Consider the following 17,970-nt stretch of genomic DNA (forward strand, 5'->3'; position numbering starts at 1 on the left):
GGATTTAAAAAAAAGATTTTAAAGACATACAACTTACAAACGCTTTAAAAGAATTAGATAGGTTACCTACAACTTACAAAGGCGTTAAAAGAATTAGGCTACAATAATGCTATATTTGTAGTTTCGAGCCACATTTTTTTAATGACAAGAATTCCAAGGCTTTTACAAACACTAAGAATATATTAAAGCCTTTGTTTTTGGCATTAAACAGACGACTCTGGTGGGACTCGAACCCACAACCTTTGAATGTCTACAATCAACTAGAAGTCCAATGCGCTATCCATTGCGCCACAGAGCCAGACTTGCACAAAACTGAAAATTTGTGAAACACGGTAAATGATTACACTTTCTATATTTTCCATTTAATTAGCTTTATAACAAGTTATACCTTTTGTGTAAAATAAAAACACATTTAGGCCATAATCAGTTAGCAAGTATTAGAGTCCATCAGTCAAACTGTTCTCCTACAACTTTTTTTTTTTACTAGTACTAATATAGCAAATATAAACCGACTTTTAGTACAAAGGATTGAAAAAAAAGATTTTAAAGACATACAACTTACAAACGCTTTAAAAGAATTAGATAGGTTACATACAACTTACAAAGGCGTTAAAAGAATTAGGCTACAATAATGCTATATTTGTATTTTCGAGCCACATTTTTTTAATGACAAGAATTCCAAGGCCTTTACAAACACTAAGAATATATTAAAGCCTTTGTTTTTGGCATTAAACAGACGACTCTGGTGGGACTCGAACCCACAACCTTTGAATGTCTACAATCAACTAGAAGTCCAATGCGCTATCCATTGCGCCACAGAGCCAGACTTGCACAAAACTGAAAATTTGTGAAACACGGTAAATGATTACACTTTCTATATTTTCCATTTAATTAGCTTTATAACAAGTTATACCTTTTGTGTAAAATAAAAACACATTTAGGCCATAATCAGTTAGCAAGTATTAGAGTCCATCAGTCAAACTGTTCTCCTACAACTTTTTTTTTTTTACTAGTACTAATATAGCAAATATAAACCGACTTTTAGTACAAAGGATTTAAAAAAAACATTTTAAAGACATACAACTTACAAACGCTTTAAAAGAATTAGATAGGTTACATACAACTTACAAAGGCGTTAAAAGAATTAGGCTACAATAATGCTATATTTGTATTTTCGAGCCACATTTTTTTAATGACAAGAATTCCAAGGCTTTTACAAACACTAAGAATATATTAAAGCCTTTGTTTTTGGCATTAAACAGACGACTCTGGTGGGACTCGAACCCACAACCTTTGAATGTCTACAATCAACTAGAAGTCCAATGCGCTATCCATTGCGCCACAGAGCCAGACTTGCACAAAACTGAAAAATTTGTGAAACACGGTAAATGATTACACTTTCTATATTTTCCATTTAATTAGCTTTATAACAAGTTATACCTTTTGTGTAAAATAAAAACACATTTAGGCCATAATCAGTTAGCAAGTATTAGAGTCCATCAGTCAAACTGTTCTCCTACAACTTTTTTTTTTTTACTAGTACTAATATAGCAAATATAAACCGACTTTTAGTACAAAGGATTTAAAAAAAAGATTTTAAAGACATACAACTTACAAACGCTTTAAAAGAATTAGATAGGTTACATACAACTTACAAAGGCGTTAAAAGAATTAGGCTACAATAATGCTATATTTGTATTTTCGAGCCACATTTTTTTAATGACAAGAATTCCAAGGCTTTTACAAACACTAAGAATATATTAAAGCCTTTGTTTTTGGCATTAAACAGACGACTCTGGTGGGACTCGAACCCACAACCTTTGAATGTCTACAATCAACTAGAAGTCCAATGCGCTATCCATTGCGCCACAGAGCCAGACTTGCACAACACTGAAAATTTGTGAAACACGGTAAATGATTACAGTTTCTATATTTTCCATTTAATTAGCTTTATAACAAGTTATACCTTTTGTGTAAAATAAAAACACATTTAGGCCATAATCAGTTAGCAAGTATTAGAGTCCATCAGTCAAACTGTTCTCCTACAACTTTTTTTTTTTTACTAGTACTAATATAGCAAATATAAACCGACTTTTAGTACAAAGGATTTAAAAAAAAGATTTTAAAGACATACAACTTACAAACGCTTTAAAAGAATTAGATAGGTTACATACAACTTACAAAGGCGTTAAAAGAATTAGGCTACAATAATGCTATATTTGTAGTTTCGAGCCACATTTTTTTAATGACAAGAATTCCAAGGCTTTTACAAACACTAAGAATATATTAAAGCCTTTGTTTTTGGCATTAAACAGACGACTCTGGTGGGACTCAAACCCACAACCTTTGAATGTCTACAATCAACTAGAAGTCCAATGCGCTATCCATTGCGCCACAGAGCCAGACTTGCACCAAACTGAAAAATTTGTGAAACACGGTAGATGATTACAGTTTCTATATTTTCCATTTAATTAGCTTTATAACAAGTTATACCTTTTGTGTAAAATAAAAACACATTTAGGCCATAATCAGTTAGCAAGTATTAGAGTCCATCAGTCAAACTGTTCTCCTACAACTTTTTTTTTTTACTAATACTAATATAGCAAATATAAACCGACTTTTAGTACAAAGGATTGAAAAAAAAGATTTTAAAGACATACAACTTACAAACGCTTTAAAAGAATTAGATAGGTTACATACAACTTACAAAGGCGTTAAAAGAATTAGGCTACAATAATGCTATATTTGTATTTTCGAGCCACATTTTTTTAATGACAAGAATTCCAAGGCTTTTACAAACACTAAGAATATATTAAAGCCTTTGTTTTTGGCATTAAACAGACGACTCTGGTGGGACTCGAACCCACAACCTTTGAATGTCTACAATCAACTAGAAGTCCAATGCGCTATCCATTGCGCCACAGAGCCAGACTTGCACAACACTGAAAATTTGTGAAACACGGTAGATGATTACAGTTTCTATATTTTCCATTTAATTAGCTTTATAACAAGTTATACCTTTTGTGTAAAATAAAAACACATTTAGGCCATAATCAGTTAGCAAGTATTAGAGTCCATCAGTCAAACTGTTCTCCTACAACTTTTTTTTTTTTACTAGTACTAATATAGCAAATATAAACCGACTTTTAGTACAAAGGATTGAAAAAAAAGATTTTAAAGACATACAACTTACAAACGCTTTAAAAGAATTAGATAGGTTACATACAACTTACAAAGGCGTTAAAAGAATTAGGCTACAATAATGCTATATTTGTAGTTTCGAGCCACATTTTTTTAATGACAAGAATTCCAAGGCTTTTACAAACACTAAGAATATATTAAAGCCTTTGTTTTTGGCATTAAACAGACGACTCTGGTGGGACTCGAACCCACAACCTTTGAATGTCTACAATCAACTAGAAGTCCAATGCGCTATCCATTGCGCCACAGAGCCAGACTTGCACCATATTAAAAAATTTGTGAAACACGGTAAATGATTACACTTTCTATATTTTCCATTTAATTAGCTTTATAACAAGTTATACCTTTTGTGTAAAATAAAAACACATTTAGGCCATAATCAGTTAGCAAGTATTAGAGTCCATCAGTCAAACTGTTCTCCTACAACTTTTTTTTTTTTACTAGTACTAATATAGCAAATATAAACCGACTTTTAGTACAAAGGATTGAAAAAAAAAGATTTTAAAGACATACAACTTACAAACGCTTTAAAAGAATTAGATAGGTTACCTACAACTTACAAAGGCGTTAAAAGAATTAGGCTACAATAATGCTATATTTGTAGTTTCGAGCCACATTTTTTTAATGACAAGAATTCCAAGGCTTTTACAAACACTAAGAATATATTAAAGCCTTTGTTTTTGGCATTAAACAGACGACTCTGGTGGGACTCGAACCCACAACCTTTGAATGTCTACAATCAACTAGAAGTCCAATGCGCTATCCATTGCGCCACAGAGCCAGACTTGCACCATATTAAAAAAATTTTGAAACACGGTAGATGATTACACTTTCTATATTTTCCATTTAATTAGCTTTATAACAAGTTATACCTTTTGTGTAAAATAAAAACACATTTAGGCCATAATCAGTTAGCAAGTATTAGAGTCCATCAGTCAAACTGTTCTCCTACAACTTTTTTTTTTTTACTAGTACTAATATAGCAAATATAAACCGACTTTTAGTACAAAGGATTGAAAAAAAAGATTTTAAAGACATACAACTTACAAACGCTTTAAAAGAATTAGATAGGTTACATACAACTTACAAAGGCGTTAAAAGAATTAGGCTACAATAATGCTATATTTGTATTTTCGAGCCACATTTTTTTAATGACAAGAATTCCAAGGCTTTTACAAACACTAAGAATATATTAAAGCCTTTGTTTTTGGCATTAAACAGACGACTCTGGTGGGACTCGAACCCACAACCTTTGAATGTCTACAATCAACTAGAAGTCCAATGCGCTATCCATTGCGCCACAGAGCCAGACTTGCACAACACTGAAAATTTGTGAAACACGGTAAATGATTACACTTTCTATATTTTCCATTTAATTAGCTTTATAACAAGTTATACCTTTTGTGTAAAATAAAAACACATTTAGGCCATAATCAGTTAGCAAGTATTAGAGTCCATCAGTCAAACTGTTCTCCTACAACTTTTCTTTTTTTACTAGTACTAATATAGCAAATATAAACCGACTTTTAGTACAAAGGATTTAAAAAAAACATTTTAAAGACATACAACTTACAAAGGCTTTAAAAGAATTAGATAGGTTACATACAACTTACAAAGGCGTTAAAAGAATTAGGCTACAATAATGCTATATTTGTATTTTCGAGCCACATTTTTTTAATGACAAGAATTCCAAGGCTTTTACAAACACTAAGAATATATTAAAGCCTTTGTTTTTGGCATTAAACAGACGACTCTGGTGGGACTCGAACCCACAACCTTTGAATGTCTACAATCAACTAGAAGTCCAATGCGCTATCCATTGCGCCACAGAGCCAGACTTGCACAACACTGAAAATTTGTGAAACACGGTAGATGATTACAGTTTCTATATTTTCCATTTAATTAGCTTTATAACAAGTTATACCTTTTGTGTAAAATAAAAACACATTTAGGCCATAATCAGTTAGCAAGTATTAGAGTCCATCAGTCAAACTGTTCTCCTACAACTTTTTTTTTTTTACTAGTACTAATATAGCAAATATAAACCGACTTTTAGTACAAAGGATTGAAAAAAAAGATTTTAAAGACATACAACTTACAAAGGCTTTAAAAGAATTAGATAGGTTACCTACAACTTACAAAGGCGTTAAAAGAATTAGGCTACAATAATGCTATATTTGTAGTTTCGAGCCACATTTTTTTAATGACAAGAATTCCAAGGCTTTTACAAACACTAAGAATATATTAAAGCCTTTGTTTTTGGCATTAAACAGACGACTCTGGTGGGACTCGAACCCACAACCTTTGAATGTCTACAATCAACTAGAAGTCCAATGCGCTATCCATTGCGCCACAGAGCCAGACTTGCACAAAACTGAAAAATTTGTGAAACACGGTAGATGATTACAGTTTCTATATTTTCCATTTAATTAGCTTTATAACAAGTTATACCTTTTGTGTAAAATAAAAACACATTTAGGCCATAATCAGTTAGCAAGTATTAGAGTCCATCAGTCAAACTGTTCTCCTACAACTTTTTTTTTTTTACTAGTACTAATATAGAAAATATAAACCGACTTTTAGTACAAAGGATTGAAAAAAAAGATTTTAAAGACATACAACTTACAAACGCTTTAAAAGAATTAGATAGGTTACATACAACTTACAAAGGCGTTAAAAGAATTAGGCTACAATAATGCTATATTTGTATTTTCGAGCCACATTTTTTTAATGACAAGAATTCCAAGGCTTTTACAAACACTAAGAATATATTAAAGCCTTTGTTTTTGGCATTAAACAGTCGACTCTGGTGGGACTCGAACCCACAACCTTTGAACGTCTACAATCAACTAGAAGTCCAATGCGCTATCCATTGCGCCACAGAGCCAGACTTGCACCCCTTAAAAATTTGTGAAACACGGTAGATGATTACACTTTCTATATTTTCCATTTAATTAGCTTTATAACAAGTTATACCTTTTGTGTAAAATAAAAACACATTTAGGCCATAATCAGTTAGCAAGTATTAGAGTCCATCAGTCAAACTGTTCTCCTACAACTTTTTTTTTTTTACTAGTACTAATATAGCAAATATAAACCGACTTTTAGTACAAAGGATTTAAAAAAAACATTTTAAAGACATACAACTTACAAAGGCTTTAAAAGAATTAGATAGGTTACATACAACTTACAAAGGCGTTAAAAGAATTAGGCTACAATAATGCTATATTTGTATTTTCGAGCCACATTTTTTTAATGACAAGAATTCCAAGGCTTTTACAAACACTAAGAATATATTAAAGCCTTTGTTTTTGGCATTAAACAGACGACTCTGGTGGGACTCGAACCCACAACCTTTGAATGTCTACAATCAACTAGAAGTCCAATGCGCTATCCATTGCGCCACAGAGCCAGACTTGCACAAAACTGAAAATTTGTGAAACACGGTAAATGATTACACTTTCTATATTTTCCATTTAATTAGCTTTATAACAAGTTATACCTTTTGTGTAAAATAAAAACACATTTAGGCCATAATCAGTTAGCAAGTATTAGAGTCCATCAGTCAAACTGTTCTCCTACAACTTTTTTTTTTTTACTAGTACTAATATAGCAAATATAAACCGACTTTTAGTACAAAGGATTGAAAAAAAAGATTTTAAAGACATACAACTTACAAACGCTTTAAAAGAATTAGATAGGTTACATACAACTTACAAAGGCGTTAAAAGAATTAGGCTACAATAATGCTATATTTGTAGTTTCGAGCCACATTTTTTTAATGACAAGAATTCCAAGGCTTTTACAAACACTAAGAATATATTAAAGCCTTTGTTTTTGGCATTAAACAGACGACTCTGGTGGGACTCGAACCCACAACCTTTGAATGTCTACAATCAACTAGAAGTCCAATGCGCTATCCATTGCGCCACAGAGCCAGACTTGCACCATATTAAAAATTTGTGAAACACGGTAGATGATTACAGTTTCTATATTTTCCATTTAATTAGCTTTATAACAAGTTATACCTTTTGTGTAAAATAAAAACACATTTAGGCCATAATCAGTTAGCAAGTATTAGAGTCCATCAGTCAAACTGTTCTCCTACAACTTTTTTTTTTTTTTACTAGTACTAATATAGCAAATATAAACCGACTTTTAGTACAAAGGATTGAAAAAAAAGATTTTAAAGACATACAACTTACAAACGCTTTAAAAGAATTAGATAGGTTACCTACAACTTACAAAGGCGTTAAAAGAATTAGGCTACAATAATGCTATATTTGTAGTTTCGAGCCACATTTTTTTAATGACAAGAATTCCAAGGCTTTTACAAACACTAAGAATATATTAAAGCCTTTGTTTTTGGCATTAAACAGACGACTCTGGTGGGACTCGAACCCACAACCTTTGAATGTCTACAATCAACTAGAAGTCCAATGCGCTATCCATTGCGCCACAGAGCCAGACTTGCACAACACTGAAAATTTGTGAAACACGGTAAATGATTACACTTTCTATATTTTCCATTTAATTAGCTTTATAACAAGTTATACCTTTTGTGTAAAATAAAAACACATTTAGGCCATAATCAGTTAGCAAGTATTAGAGTCCATCAGTCAAACTGTTCTCCTACAACTTTTCTTTTTTTACTAGTACTAATATAGCAAATATAAACCGACTTTTAGTACAAAGGATTTAAAAAAAAACATTTTAAAGACATACAACTTACAAAGGCTTTAAAAGAATTAGATAGGTTACATACAACTTACAAAGGCGTTAAAAGAATTAGGCTACAATAATGCTATATTTGTAGTTTCGAGCCACATTTTTTTAATGACAAGAATTCCAAGGCTTTTACAAACACTAAGAATATATTAAAGCCTTTGTTTTTGGCATTAAACAGACGACTCTGGTGGGACTCGAACCCACAACCTTTGAATGTCTACAATCAACTAGAAGTCCAATGCGCTATCCATTGCGCCACAGAGCCAGACTTGCACCATATTAAAAATTTGTGAAACACGGTAGATGATTACAGTTTCTATATTTTCCATTTAATTAGCTTTATAACAAGTTATACCTTTTGTGTAAAATAAAAACACATTTAGGCCATAATCAGTTAGCAAGTATTAGAGTCCATCAGTCAAACTGTTCTCCTACAACTTTTCTTTTTTTACTAGTACTAATATAGCAAATATAAACCGACTTTTAGTACAAAGGATTGAAAAAAAAGATTTTAAAGACATACAACTTACAAACGCTTTAAAAGAATTAGATAGGTTACATACAACTTACAAAGGCGTTAAAAGAATTAGGCTACAATAATGCTATATTTGTATTTTCGAGCCACATTTTTTTAATGACAAGAATTCCAAGGCTTTTACAAACACTAAGAATATATTAAAGCCTTTGTTTTTGGCATTAAACAGACGACTCTGGTGGGACTCGAACCCACAACCTTTGAATGTCTACAATCAACTAGAAGTCCAATGCGCTATCCATTGCGCCACAGAGCCAGACTTGCACAACACTGAAAAATTTGTGAAACACGGTAAATGATTACACTTTCTATATTTTCCATTTAATTAGCTTTATAACAAGTTATACCTTTTGTGTAAAATAAAAACACATTTAGGCCATAATCAGTTAGCAAGTATTAGAGTCCATCAGTCAAACTGTTCTCCTACAACTTTTTTTTTTTTACTAGTACTAATATAGCAAATATAAACCGACTTTTAGTACAAAGGATTGAAAAAAAAGATTTTAAAGACATACAACTTACAAACGCTTTAAAAGAATTAGATAGGTTACATACAACTTACAAAGGCGTTAAAAGAATTAGGCTACAATAATGCTATATTTGTAGTTTCGAGCCACATTTTTTTAATGACAAGAATTCCAAGGCTTTTACAAACACTAAGAATATATTAAAGCCTTTGTTTTTGGCATTAAACAGACGACTCTGGTGGGACTCGAACCCACAACCTTTGAATGTCTACAATCAACTAGAAGTCCAATGCGCTATCCATTGCGCCACAGAGCCAGACTTGCACCATATTAAAAATTTGTGAAACACGGTAGATGATTACACTTTCTATATTTTCCATTTAATTAGCTTTATAACAAGTTATACCTTTTGTGTAAAATAAAAACACATTTAGGCCATAATCAGTTAGCAAGTATTAGAGTCCATCAGTCAAACTGTTCTCCTACAACTTTTTTTTTTTTACTAGTACTAATATAGAAAATATAAACCGACTTTTAGTACAAAGGATTGAAAAAAAAGATTTTAAAGACATACAACTTACAAAGGCTTTAAAAGAATTAGATAGGTTACCTACAACTTACAAAGGCGTTAAAAGAATTAGGCTACAATAATGCTATATTTGTATTTTCGAGCCACATTTTTTTAATGACAAGAATTCCAAGGCTTTTACAAACACTAAGAATATATTAAAGCCTTTGTTTTTGGCATTAAACAGACGACTCTGGTGGGACTCGAACCCACAACCTTTGAATGTCTACAATCAACTAGAAGTCCAATGCGCTATCCATTGCGCCACAGAGCCAGACTTGCACCATATTGAAAATTTGTGAAACACGGTAGATGATTACAGTTTCTATATTTTCCATTTAATTAGCTTTATAACAAGTTATACCTTTTGTGTAAAATAAAAACACATTTAGGCCATAATCAGTTAGCAAGTATTAGAGTCCATCAGTCAAACTGTTCTCCTACAACTTTTTTTTTTTTACTAGTACTAATATAGCAAATATAAACCGACTTTTAGTACAAAGGATTGAAAAAAAAGATTTTAAAGACATACAACTTACAAACGCTTTAAAAGAATTAGATAGGTTACCTACAACTTACAAAGGCGTTAAAAGAATTAGGCTACAATAATGCTATATTTGTAGTTTCGAGCCACATTTTTTTATAGACAAGAATTCCAAGGCTTTTACAAACACTAAGAATATATTAAACCCTTTGTTTTTGGCATTAAACAGACGACTCTGGTGGGACTCGAATCCACAACCTTTGAATGTCTACAATCAACTAGAAGTCCAATGCGCTATCCATTGCCCCACAGAGCCAGACTTGCACCATATTAAAAATTTGTGAAACACGGTAGATGATTACAGTTTCTATATTTTCCATTTAATTAGCTTTATAACAAGTTATACCTTTTGTGTAAAATAAAAACACATTTAGGCCATAATCAGTTAGCAAGTATTAGAGTCCATCAGTCAAACTGTTCTCCTACAACTTTTTTTTTTTTACTAGTACTAATATAGCAAATATAAACCGACTTTTAGTACAAAGGATTGTAAAAAAAGATTTTAAAGACATACAACTTACAAACGCTTTAAAAGAATTAGATAGGTTACATACAACTTACAAAGGCGTTAAAAGAATTAGGCTACAATAATGCTATATTTGTATTTTCGAGCCACATTTTTTTAATGACAAGAATTCCAAGGCTTTTACAAACACTAAGAATATATTAAAGCCTTTGTTTTTGGCATTAAACAGACGACTCTGGTGGGACTCGAACCCACAACCTTTGAATGTCTACAATCAACTAGAAGTCCAATGCGCTATCCATTGCGCCACAGAGCCAGACTTGCACCATATTAAAAAATTTGTGAAACACGGTAGATGATTACAGTTTCTATATTTTCCATTTAATTAGCTTTATAACAAGTTATACCTTTTGTGTAAAATAAAAACACATTTAGGCCATAATCAGTTAGCAAGTATTAGAGTCCATCAGTCAAACTGTTCTCCTACAACTTTTTTTTTTTTACTAGTACTAATATAGCAAATATAAACCGACTTTTAGTACAAAGGATTTAAAAAAAACATTTTAAAGACATACAACTTACAAACGCTTTAAAAGAATTAGATAGGTTACATACAACTTACAAAGGCGTTAAAAGAATTAGGCTACAATAATGCTATATTTGTATTTTCGAGCCACATTTTTTTAATGACAAGAATTCCAAGGCTTTTACAAACACTAAGAATATATTAAAGCCTTTGTTTTTGGCATTAAACAGACGACTCTGGTGGGACTCGAACCCACAACCTTTGAATGTCTACAATCAACTAGAAGTCCAATGCGCTATCCATTGCGCCACAGAGCCAGACTTGCACAACACTGAAAATTTGTGAAACACGGTAAATGATTACACTTTCTATATTTTCCATTTAATTAGCTTTATAACAAGTTATACCTTTTGTGTAAAATAAAAACACATTTAGGCCATAATCAGTTAGCAAGTATTAGAGTCCATCAGTCAAACTGTTCTCCTACAACTTTTTTTTTTTTACTAGTACTAATATAGCAAATATAAACCGACTTTTAGTACAAAGGATTGAAAAAAAAGATTTTAAAGACATACAACTTACAAACGCTTTAAAAGAATTAGATAGGTTACATACAACTTACAAAGGCGTTAAAAGAATTAGGCTACAATAATGCTATATTTGTAGTTTCGAGCCACATTTTTTTAATGACAAGAATTCCAAGGCTTTTACAAACACTAAGAATATATTAAAGCCTTTGTTTTTGGCATTAAACAGACGACTCTGGTGGGACTCGAACCCACAACCTTTGAATGTCTACAATCAACTAGAAGTCCAATGCGCTATCCATTGCGCCACAGAGCCAGACTTGCACAACACTGAAAAATTTGTGAAACACGGTAGATGATTACAGTTTCTATATTTTCCATTTAATTAGCTTTATAACAAGTTATACCTTTTGTGTAAAATAAAAACACATTTAGGCCATAATCAGTTAGCAAGTATTAGAGTCCATCAGTCAAACTGTTCTCCTACAACTTTTTTTTTTTTACTAGTACTAATATAGCAAATATAAACCGACTTTTAGTACAAAGGATTGAAAAAAAAAGATTTTAAAGACATACAACTTACAAAGGCGTTAAAAGAATTAGGCTACAATAATGCTATATTTGTATTTTCGAGCCACATTTTTTTAATGACAAGAATTCCAAGGCTTTTACAAACACTAAGAATATATTAAAGCCTTTGTTTTTGGCATTAAACAGACGACTCTGGTGGGACTCGAACCCACAACCTTTGAATGTCTACAATCAACTAGAAGTCCAATGCGCTATCCATTGCGCCACAGAGCCAGACTTGCACAACGTTTAAAATTTGTGAAACACGGTAAATGATTACACTTTCTATATTTTCCATTTAATTAGCTTTATAACAAGTTATACCTTTTGTGTAAAATAAAAACACATTTAGGCCATAATCAGTTAGCAAGTATTAGAGTCCATCAGTCAAACTGTTCTCCTACAACTTTTTTTTTTTTACTAGTACTAATATAGCAAATATAAACCGACTTTTAGTACAAAGGATTGAAAAAAAAGATTTTAAAGACATACAACTTACAAACGCTTTAAAAGAATTAGATAGGTTACATACAACTTACAAAGGCGTTAAAAGAATTAGGCTACAATAATGCTATATTTGTAGTTTCGAGCCACATTTTTTTAATGACAAGAATTCCAAGGCTTTTACAAACACTAAGAATATATTAAAGCCTTTGTTTTTGGCATTAAACAGACGACTCTGGTGGGACTCGAACCCACAACCTTTGAATGTCTACAATCAACTAGAAGTCCAATGCGCTATCCATTGCGCCACAGAGCCAGACTTGCACAACACTAAAAATTTGTGAAACACGGTAGATGATTACAGTTTCTATATTTTCCATTTAATTAGCTTTATAACAAGTTATACCTTTTGTGTAAAATAAAAACACATTTAGGCCATAATCAGTTAGCAAGTATTAGAGTCCATCAGTCAAACTGTTCTCCTACAACTTTTTTTTTTTTACTAGTACTAATATAGAAAATATAAACCGACTTTTAGTACAAAGGATTGAAAAAAAAGATTTTAAAGACATACAACTTACAAACGCTTTAAAAGAATTAGATAGGTTACCTACAACTTACAAAGGCGTTAAAAGAATTAGGCTACAATAATGCTATATTTGTAGTTTCGAGCCACATTTTTTTAATGACAAGAATTCCAAGGCTTTTACAAACACTAAGAATATATTAAAGCCTTTGTTTTTGGCATTAAACAGACGACTCTGGTGGGACTCGAACCCACAACCTTTGAATGTCTACAATCAACTAGAAGTCCAATGCGCTATCCATTGCGCCACAGAGCCAGACTTGCACCAAACTGAAAATTTGTGAAACACGGTAAATGATTACACTTTCTATATTTTCCATTTAATTAGCTTTATAACAAGTTATACCTTTTGTGTAAAATAAAAACACATTTAGGCCATAATCAGTTAGCAAGTATTAGAGTCCATCAGTCAAACTGTTCTCCTACAACTTTTTTTTTTTTACTAGTACTAATATAGCAAATATAAACCGACTTTTAGTACAAAGGATTGAAAAAAAAGATTTTAAAGACATACAACTTACAAACGCTTTAAAAGAATTAGATAGGTTACATACAACTTACAAAGGCGTTAAAAGAATTAGGCTACAATAATGCTATATTTGTAGTTTCGAGCCACATTTTTTTAATGACAAGAATTCCAAGGCTTTTACAAACACTAAGAATATATTAAAGCCTTTGTTTTTGGCATTAAACAGACGACTCTGGTGGGACTCGAACCCACAACCTTTGAATGTCTACAATCAACTAGAAGTCCAATGCGCTATCCATTGCGCCACAGAGCCAGACTTGCACAAAACTGAAAATTTGTGAAACACGGTAGATGATTACAGTTTCTATATTTTCCATTTAATTAGCTTTATAACAAGTTATACCTTTTGTGTAAAATAAAAACACATTTAGGCCATAATCAGTTAGCAAGTATTAGAGTCCATCAGTCAAACTGTTCTCCTACAACTTTTTTTTTTTTTACTAGTACTAATATAGCAAATATAAACCGACTTTTAGTACAAAGGATTGAAAAAAAAGATTTTAAAGACATACAACTTACAAACGCTTTAAAAGAATTAGATAGGTTACATACAACTTACAAAGGCGTTAAAAGAATTAGGCTACAATAATGCTATATTTGTAGTTTCGAGCCACATTTTTTTAATGACAAGAATTCCAAGGCTTTTACAAACACTAAGAATATATTAAAGCCTTTGTTTTTGGCATTAAACAGACGACTCTGGTGGGACTCGAACCCACAACCTTTGAATGTCTACAATCAACTAGAAGTCCAATGCGCTATCCATTGCGCCACAGAGCCAGACTTGCACCATACTGAAAATTTGTGAAACACGGTAGATGATTACAGTTTCTATATTTTCCATTTAATTAGCTTTATAACAAGTTATACCTTTTGTGTAAAATAAAAACACATTTAGGCCATAATCAGTTAGCAAGTATTAGAGTCCATCAGTCAAACTGTTCTCCTACAACTTTTTTTTTTTTACTAGTACTAATATAGCAAATATAAACCGACTTTTAGTACAAAGGATTGAAAAAAAAGATTTTAAAGACATACAACTTACAAACGCTTTAAAAGAATTAGATAGGTTACCTACAACTTACAAAGGCGTTAAAAGAATTAGGCTACAATAATGCTATATTTGTAGTTTCGAGCCACATTTTTTTAATGACAAGAATTCCAAGGCTTTTACAAACACTAAGAATATATTAAAGCCTTTGTTTTTGGCATTAAACAGACGACTCTGGTGGGACTCGAACCCACAACCTTTGAATGTCTACAATCAACTAGAAGTCCAATGCGCTATCCATTGCGCCACAGAGCCAGACTTGCACAACACTGAAAATTTGTGAAACACGGTAAATGATTACACTTTCTATATTTTCCATTTAATTAGCTTTATAACAAGTTATACCTTTTGTGTAAAATAAAAACACATTTAGGCCATAATCAGTTAGCAAGTATTAGAGTCCATCAGTCAAACTGTTCTCCTACAACTTTTTTTTTTTTACTAGTACTAATATAGAAAATATAAACCGACTTTTAGTACAAAGGATTGAAAAAAAAGATTTTAAAGACATACAACTTACAAACGCTTTAAAAGAATTAGATAGGTTACCTACAACTTACAAAGGCGTTAAAAGAATTAGGCTACAATAATGCTATATTTGTAGTTTCGAACCACATTTTTTTAATGACAAGAATTCCAAGGCTTTTACAAACACTAAGAATATATTAAAGCCTTTGTTTTTGGCATTAAACAGACGACTCTGGTGGGACTCGAACCCACAACCTTTGAATGTCTACAATCAACTAGAAGTCCAATGCGCTATCCATTGCGCCACAGAGCCAGACTTGCACAACACTTAAAATTTGTGAAACACGGTAAATGATTACAGTTTCTATATTTTCCATTTAATTAGCTTTATAACAAGTTATACCTTTTGTGTAAAATAAAAACACATTTAGGCCATAATCAGTTAGCAAGTATTAGAGTCCATCAGTCAAACTGTTCTCCTACAACTTTTTTTTTTTTACTAGTACTAATATAGCAAATATAAACCGACTTTTAGTACAAAGGATTTAAAAAAAACATTTTAAAGACATACAACTTACAAACGCTTTAAAAGAATTAGATAGGTTACATACAACTTACAAAGGCGTTAAAAGAATTAGGCTACAATAATGCTATATTTGTATTTTCGAGCCACATTTTTTTAATGACAAGAATTCCAAGGCTTTTACAAACACTAAGAATATATTAAAGCCTTTGTTTTTGGCATTAAACAGACGACTCTGGTGGGACTCGAACCCACAACCTTTGAATGTCTACAATCAACTAGAAGTCCAATGCGCTATCCATTGCGCCACAGAGCCAGACTTGCACAACACTGAAAATTTGTGAAACACGGTAAATGATTACACTTTCTATATTTTCCATTTAATTAGCTTTATAAAAAGTTATACCTTTTGTGTAAAATAAAAACACATTTAGGCCATAATCAGTTAGCAAGTATTAGAGTCCATCAGTCAAACTGTTCTCCTACAACTTTTTTTTTTTTACTAGTACTAATATAGCAAATATAAACCGACTTTTAGTACAAAGGATTTAAAAAAAACATTTTAAAGACATACAACTTACAAAGGCTTTAAAAGAATTAGATAGGTTACATACAACTTACAAAGGCGTTAAAAGAATTAGGCTACAATAATGCTATATTTGTATTTTCGAGCCACATTTTTTTAATGACAAGAATTCCAAGGCTTTTACAAACACTAAGAATATATTAAAGCCTTTGTTTTTGGCATTAAACAGACGACTCTGGTGGGACTCGAACCCACAACCTTTGAATGTCTACAATCAACTAGAAGTCCAATGCGCTATCCATTGCGCCACAGAGCCAGACTTGCACAAAACTGAAAATTTGTGAAACACGGTAAATGATTACACTTTCTATATTTTCCATTTAATTAGCTTTATAAAAAGTTATACCTTTTGTGTAAAATAAAAACACATTTAGGCCATAATCAGTTAGCAAGTATTAGAGTCCATCAGTCAAACTGTTCTCCTACAACTTTTTTTTTTTACTAGTACTAATATAGCAAATATAAACCGACTTTTAGTACAAAGGATTTAAAAAAAACATTTTAAAGACATACAACTTACAAAGGCTTTAAAAGAATTAGATAGGTTACATACAACTTACAAAGGCGTTAAAAGAATTAGGCTACAATAATGCTATATTTGTATTTTCGAGCCACATTTTTTTAATGACAAGAATTCCAAGGCTTTTACAAACACTAAGAATATATTAAAGCCTTTGTTTTTGGCATTAAACAGACGACTCTGGTGGGACTCGAACCCACAACCTTTGAATGTCTACAATCAACTAGAAGTCCAATGCGCTATCCATTGCGCCACAGAGCCAGACTTGCACAAAACTGAAAATTTGTGAAACACGGTAAATGATTACACTTTCTATATTTTCCATTTAATTAGCTTTATAACAAGTTATACCTTTTGTGTAAAATAAAAACACATTTAGGCCATAATCAGTTAGCAAGTATTAGAGTCCATCAGTCAAACTGTTCTCCTACAACTTTTTTTTTTTTACTAGTACTAATATAGCAAATATAAACCGACTTTTAGTACAAAGGATTTAAAAAAAACATTTTAAAGACATACAACTTACAAAGGCTTTAAAAGAATTAGATAGGTTACATACAACTTACAAAGGCGTTAAAAGAATTAGGCTACAATAATGCTATATTTGTATTTTCGAGCCACATTTTTTTAATGACAAGAATTCCAAGGCTTTTACAAAGACTAAAAACATATTACAGCCTTTTTTTTTGCTTTAAACAGACAACTCTGGTGGGACTCAAACACACAACCTTTGAATGTCTACAATTAACTAGAAGTCCAATGCACTATTCATTGCGCCGCAGAGCCAGACCTGCACAACACTGAAAATTCATATTCCAGAAAGGAACCACTGGGAAGCAGATTTTCTCAGTAATCCATCTCTACATCCAGGGGAGTGGTCTCTTCACCAGGATGTGTTCAATCAGATTATGGATCTTGGGGTCTGTGAGAGTGATTTCCAAGATAAGCCTAGACAAATCTTCAGTAATGCTGATTGCCCCAGCTTGGCCTTGCAGAAATTGGTATGTAAATCTAGTTCAGGGCATGCCCCAGATACCGCCGCAGGCTGACGACTATGCCATCCCTCTCAGACTTGCTCCAATCAGAGGCCTCCACAGTATTTCATCACGAGTAGATAGATCAATCACAGGG

General features: G+C 32.0%; 32 non-coding genes across 32 annotated transcripts; all 32 read right to left on the reverse strand.

Moving 5' to 3' along the window:
- Positions 1-212: 212 nt before the first annotated feature.
- Positions 213-298, reverse strand: TRNAR-UCU (transfer RNA arginine (anticodon UCU)). The gene is given in 2 exon segments: positions 213-248; positions 262-298. It is a non-coding gene; the product is annotated as a tRNA-Arg (tRNA).
- A 439-nt stretch (positions 299-737) lies between these two features.
- On the reverse strand, positions 738-823 carry TRNAR-UCU (transfer RNA arginine (anticodon UCU)). Its single transcript is given in 2 exon segments — positions 738-773; positions 787-823. It is a non-coding gene; the product is annotated as a tRNA-Arg (tRNA).
- A 440-nt stretch (positions 824-1,263) lies between these two features.
- TRNAR-UCU (transfer RNA arginine (anticodon UCU)) lies at positions 1,264-1,349 on the reverse strand. The gene is given in 2 exon segments: positions 1,264-1,299; positions 1,313-1,349. It is a non-coding gene; the product is annotated as a tRNA-Arg (tRNA).
- Positions 1,350-1,790: 441 nt separating this feature from the next.
- Positions 1,791-1,876, reverse strand: TRNAR-UCU (transfer RNA arginine (anticodon UCU)). The gene is given in 2 exon segments: positions 1,791-1,826; positions 1,840-1,876. It is a non-coding gene; the product is annotated as a tRNA-Arg (tRNA).
- A 440-nt stretch (positions 1,877-2,316) lies between these two features.
- On the reverse strand, positions 2,317-2,402 carry TRNAR-UCU (transfer RNA arginine (anticodon UCU)). The gene is given in 2 exon segments: positions 2,317-2,352; positions 2,366-2,402. It is a non-coding gene; the product is annotated as a tRNA-Arg (tRNA).
- A 440-nt stretch (positions 2,403-2,842) lies between these two features.
- Positions 2,843-2,928, reverse strand: TRNAR-UCU (transfer RNA arginine (anticodon UCU)). Its single transcript is given in 2 exon segments — positions 2,843-2,878; positions 2,892-2,928. It is a non-coding gene; the product is annotated as a tRNA-Arg (tRNA).
- A 440-nt stretch (positions 2,929-3,368) lies between these two features.
- Positions 3,369-3,454, reverse strand: TRNAR-UCU (transfer RNA arginine (anticodon UCU)). Its single transcript is given in 2 exon segments — positions 3,369-3,404; positions 3,418-3,454. It is a non-coding gene; the product is annotated as a tRNA-Arg (tRNA).
- A 442-nt stretch (positions 3,455-3,896) lies between these two features.
- Positions 3,897-3,982, reverse strand: TRNAR-UCU (transfer RNA arginine (anticodon UCU)). Its single transcript is given in 2 exon segments — positions 3,897-3,932; positions 3,946-3,982. It is a non-coding gene; the product is annotated as a tRNA-Arg (tRNA).
- Positions 3,983-4,423: 441 nt separating this feature from the next.
- On the reverse strand, positions 4,424-4,509 carry TRNAR-UCU (transfer RNA arginine (anticodon UCU)). Its single transcript is given in 2 exon segments — positions 4,424-4,459; positions 4,473-4,509. It is a non-coding gene; the product is annotated as a tRNA-Arg (tRNA).
- A 440-nt stretch (positions 4,510-4,949) lies between these two features.
- TRNAR-UCU (transfer RNA arginine (anticodon UCU)) lies at positions 4,950-5,035 on the reverse strand. The gene is given in 2 exon segments: positions 4,950-4,985; positions 4,999-5,035. It is a non-coding gene; the product is annotated as a tRNA-Arg (tRNA).
- Positions 5,036-5,475: 440 nt separating this feature from the next.
- TRNAR-UCU (transfer RNA arginine (anticodon UCU)) lies at positions 5,476-5,561 on the reverse strand. The gene is given in 2 exon segments: positions 5,476-5,511; positions 5,525-5,561. It is a non-coding gene; the product is annotated as a tRNA-Arg (tRNA).
- Positions 5,562-6,002: 441 nt separating this feature from the next.
- TRNAR-UCU (transfer RNA arginine (anticodon UCU)) lies at positions 6,003-6,088 on the reverse strand. The gene is given in 2 exon segments: positions 6,003-6,038; positions 6,052-6,088. It is a non-coding gene; the product is annotated as a tRNA-Arg (tRNA).
- A 439-nt stretch (positions 6,089-6,527) lies between these two features.
- TRNAR-UCU (transfer RNA arginine (anticodon UCU)) lies at positions 6,528-6,613 on the reverse strand. The gene is given in 2 exon segments: positions 6,528-6,563; positions 6,577-6,613. It is a non-coding gene; the product is annotated as a tRNA-Arg (tRNA).
- A 440-nt stretch (positions 6,614-7,053) lies between these two features.
- On the reverse strand, positions 7,054-7,139 carry TRNAR-UCU (transfer RNA arginine (anticodon UCU)). The gene is given in 2 exon segments: positions 7,054-7,089; positions 7,103-7,139. It is a non-coding gene; the product is annotated as a tRNA-Arg (tRNA).
- A 442-nt stretch (positions 7,140-7,581) lies between these two features.
- TRNAR-UCU (transfer RNA arginine (anticodon UCU)) lies at positions 7,582-7,667 on the reverse strand. The gene is given in 2 exon segments: positions 7,582-7,617; positions 7,631-7,667. It is a non-coding gene; the product is annotated as a tRNA-Arg (tRNA).
- Positions 7,668-8,108: 441 nt separating this feature from the next.
- Positions 8,109-8,194, reverse strand: TRNAR-UCU (transfer RNA arginine (anticodon UCU)). Its single transcript is given in 2 exon segments — positions 8,109-8,144; positions 8,158-8,194. It is a non-coding gene; the product is annotated as a tRNA-Arg (tRNA).
- A 440-nt stretch (positions 8,195-8,634) lies between these two features.
- TRNAR-UCU (transfer RNA arginine (anticodon UCU)) lies at positions 8,635-8,720 on the reverse strand. Its single transcript is given in 2 exon segments — positions 8,635-8,670; positions 8,684-8,720. It is a non-coding gene; the product is annotated as a tRNA-Arg (tRNA).
- Positions 8,721-9,161: 441 nt separating this feature from the next.
- TRNAR-UCU (transfer RNA arginine (anticodon UCU)) lies at positions 9,162-9,247 on the reverse strand. The gene is given in 2 exon segments: positions 9,162-9,197; positions 9,211-9,247. It is a non-coding gene; the product is annotated as a tRNA-Arg (tRNA).
- A 440-nt stretch (positions 9,248-9,687) lies between these two features.
- On the reverse strand, positions 9,688-9,773 carry TRNAR-UCU (transfer RNA arginine (anticodon UCU)). The gene is given in 2 exon segments: positions 9,688-9,723; positions 9,737-9,773. It is a non-coding gene; the product is annotated as a tRNA-Arg (tRNA).
- Positions 9,774-10,739: 966 nt separating this feature from the next.
- On the reverse strand, positions 10,740-10,825 carry TRNAR-UCU (transfer RNA arginine (anticodon UCU)). Its single transcript is given in 2 exon segments — positions 10,740-10,775; positions 10,789-10,825. It is a non-coding gene; the product is annotated as a tRNA-Arg (tRNA).
- A 441-nt stretch (positions 10,826-11,266) lies between these two features.
- Positions 11,267-11,352, reverse strand: TRNAR-UCU (transfer RNA arginine (anticodon UCU)). Its single transcript is given in 2 exon segments — positions 11,267-11,302; positions 11,316-11,352. It is a non-coding gene; the product is annotated as a tRNA-Arg (tRNA).
- A 440-nt stretch (positions 11,353-11,792) lies between these two features.
- On the reverse strand, positions 11,793-11,878 carry TRNAR-UCU (transfer RNA arginine (anticodon UCU)). Its single transcript is given in 2 exon segments — positions 11,793-11,828; positions 11,842-11,878. It is a non-coding gene; the product is annotated as a tRNA-Arg (tRNA).
- Positions 11,879-12,280: 402 nt separating this feature from the next.
- Positions 12,281-12,366, reverse strand: TRNAR-UCU (transfer RNA arginine (anticodon UCU)). Its single transcript is given in 2 exon segments — positions 12,281-12,316; positions 12,330-12,366. It is a non-coding gene; the product is annotated as a tRNA-Arg (tRNA).
- A 440-nt stretch (positions 12,367-12,806) lies between these two features.
- Positions 12,807-12,892, reverse strand: TRNAR-UCU (transfer RNA arginine (anticodon UCU)). The gene is given in 2 exon segments: positions 12,807-12,842; positions 12,856-12,892. It is a non-coding gene; the product is annotated as a tRNA-Arg (tRNA).
- A 440-nt stretch (positions 12,893-13,332) lies between these two features.
- Positions 13,333-13,418, reverse strand: TRNAR-UCU (transfer RNA arginine (anticodon UCU)). Its single transcript is given in 2 exon segments — positions 13,333-13,368; positions 13,382-13,418. It is a non-coding gene; the product is annotated as a tRNA-Arg (tRNA).
- A 440-nt stretch (positions 13,419-13,858) lies between these two features.
- On the reverse strand, positions 13,859-13,944 carry TRNAR-UCU (transfer RNA arginine (anticodon UCU)). The gene is given in 2 exon segments: positions 13,859-13,894; positions 13,908-13,944. It is a non-coding gene; the product is annotated as a tRNA-Arg (tRNA).
- A 441-nt stretch (positions 13,945-14,385) lies between these two features.
- On the reverse strand, positions 14,386-14,471 carry TRNAR-UCU (transfer RNA arginine (anticodon UCU)). The gene is given in 2 exon segments: positions 14,386-14,421; positions 14,435-14,471. It is a non-coding gene; the product is annotated as a tRNA-Arg (tRNA).
- Positions 14,472-14,911: 440 nt separating this feature from the next.
- Positions 14,912-14,997, reverse strand: TRNAR-UCU (transfer RNA arginine (anticodon UCU)). The gene is given in 2 exon segments: positions 14,912-14,947; positions 14,961-14,997. It is a non-coding gene; the product is annotated as a tRNA-Arg (tRNA).
- Positions 14,998-15,437: 440 nt separating this feature from the next.
- Positions 15,438-15,523, reverse strand: TRNAR-UCU (transfer RNA arginine (anticodon UCU)). Its single transcript is given in 2 exon segments — positions 15,438-15,473; positions 15,487-15,523. It is a non-coding gene; the product is annotated as a tRNA-Arg (tRNA).
- A 440-nt stretch (positions 15,524-15,963) lies between these two features.
- Positions 15,964-16,049, reverse strand: TRNAR-UCU (transfer RNA arginine (anticodon UCU)). Its single transcript is given in 2 exon segments — positions 15,964-15,999; positions 16,013-16,049. It is a non-coding gene; the product is annotated as a tRNA-Arg (tRNA).
- Positions 16,050-16,489: 440 nt separating this feature from the next.
- On the reverse strand, positions 16,490-16,575 carry TRNAR-UCU (transfer RNA arginine (anticodon UCU)). Its single transcript is given in 2 exon segments — positions 16,490-16,525; positions 16,539-16,575. It is a non-coding gene; the product is annotated as a tRNA-Arg (tRNA).
- Positions 16,576-17,014: 439 nt separating this feature from the next.
- Positions 17,015-17,100, reverse strand: TRNAR-UCU (transfer RNA arginine (anticodon UCU)). The gene is given in 2 exon segments: positions 17,015-17,050; positions 17,064-17,100. It is a non-coding gene; the product is annotated as a tRNA-Arg (tRNA).
- Positions 17,101-17,970: the final 870 nt, after the last annotated feature.

This window comes from Bombina bombina, chromosome 4 (assembly GCF_027579735.1).
Source record: "Bombina bombina isolate aBomBom1 chromosome 4, aBomBom1.pri, whole genome shotgun sequence".
Lineage (NCBI taxonomy): Eukaryota > Metazoa > Chordata > Amphibia > Anura > Bombinatoridae > Bombina > Bombina bombina.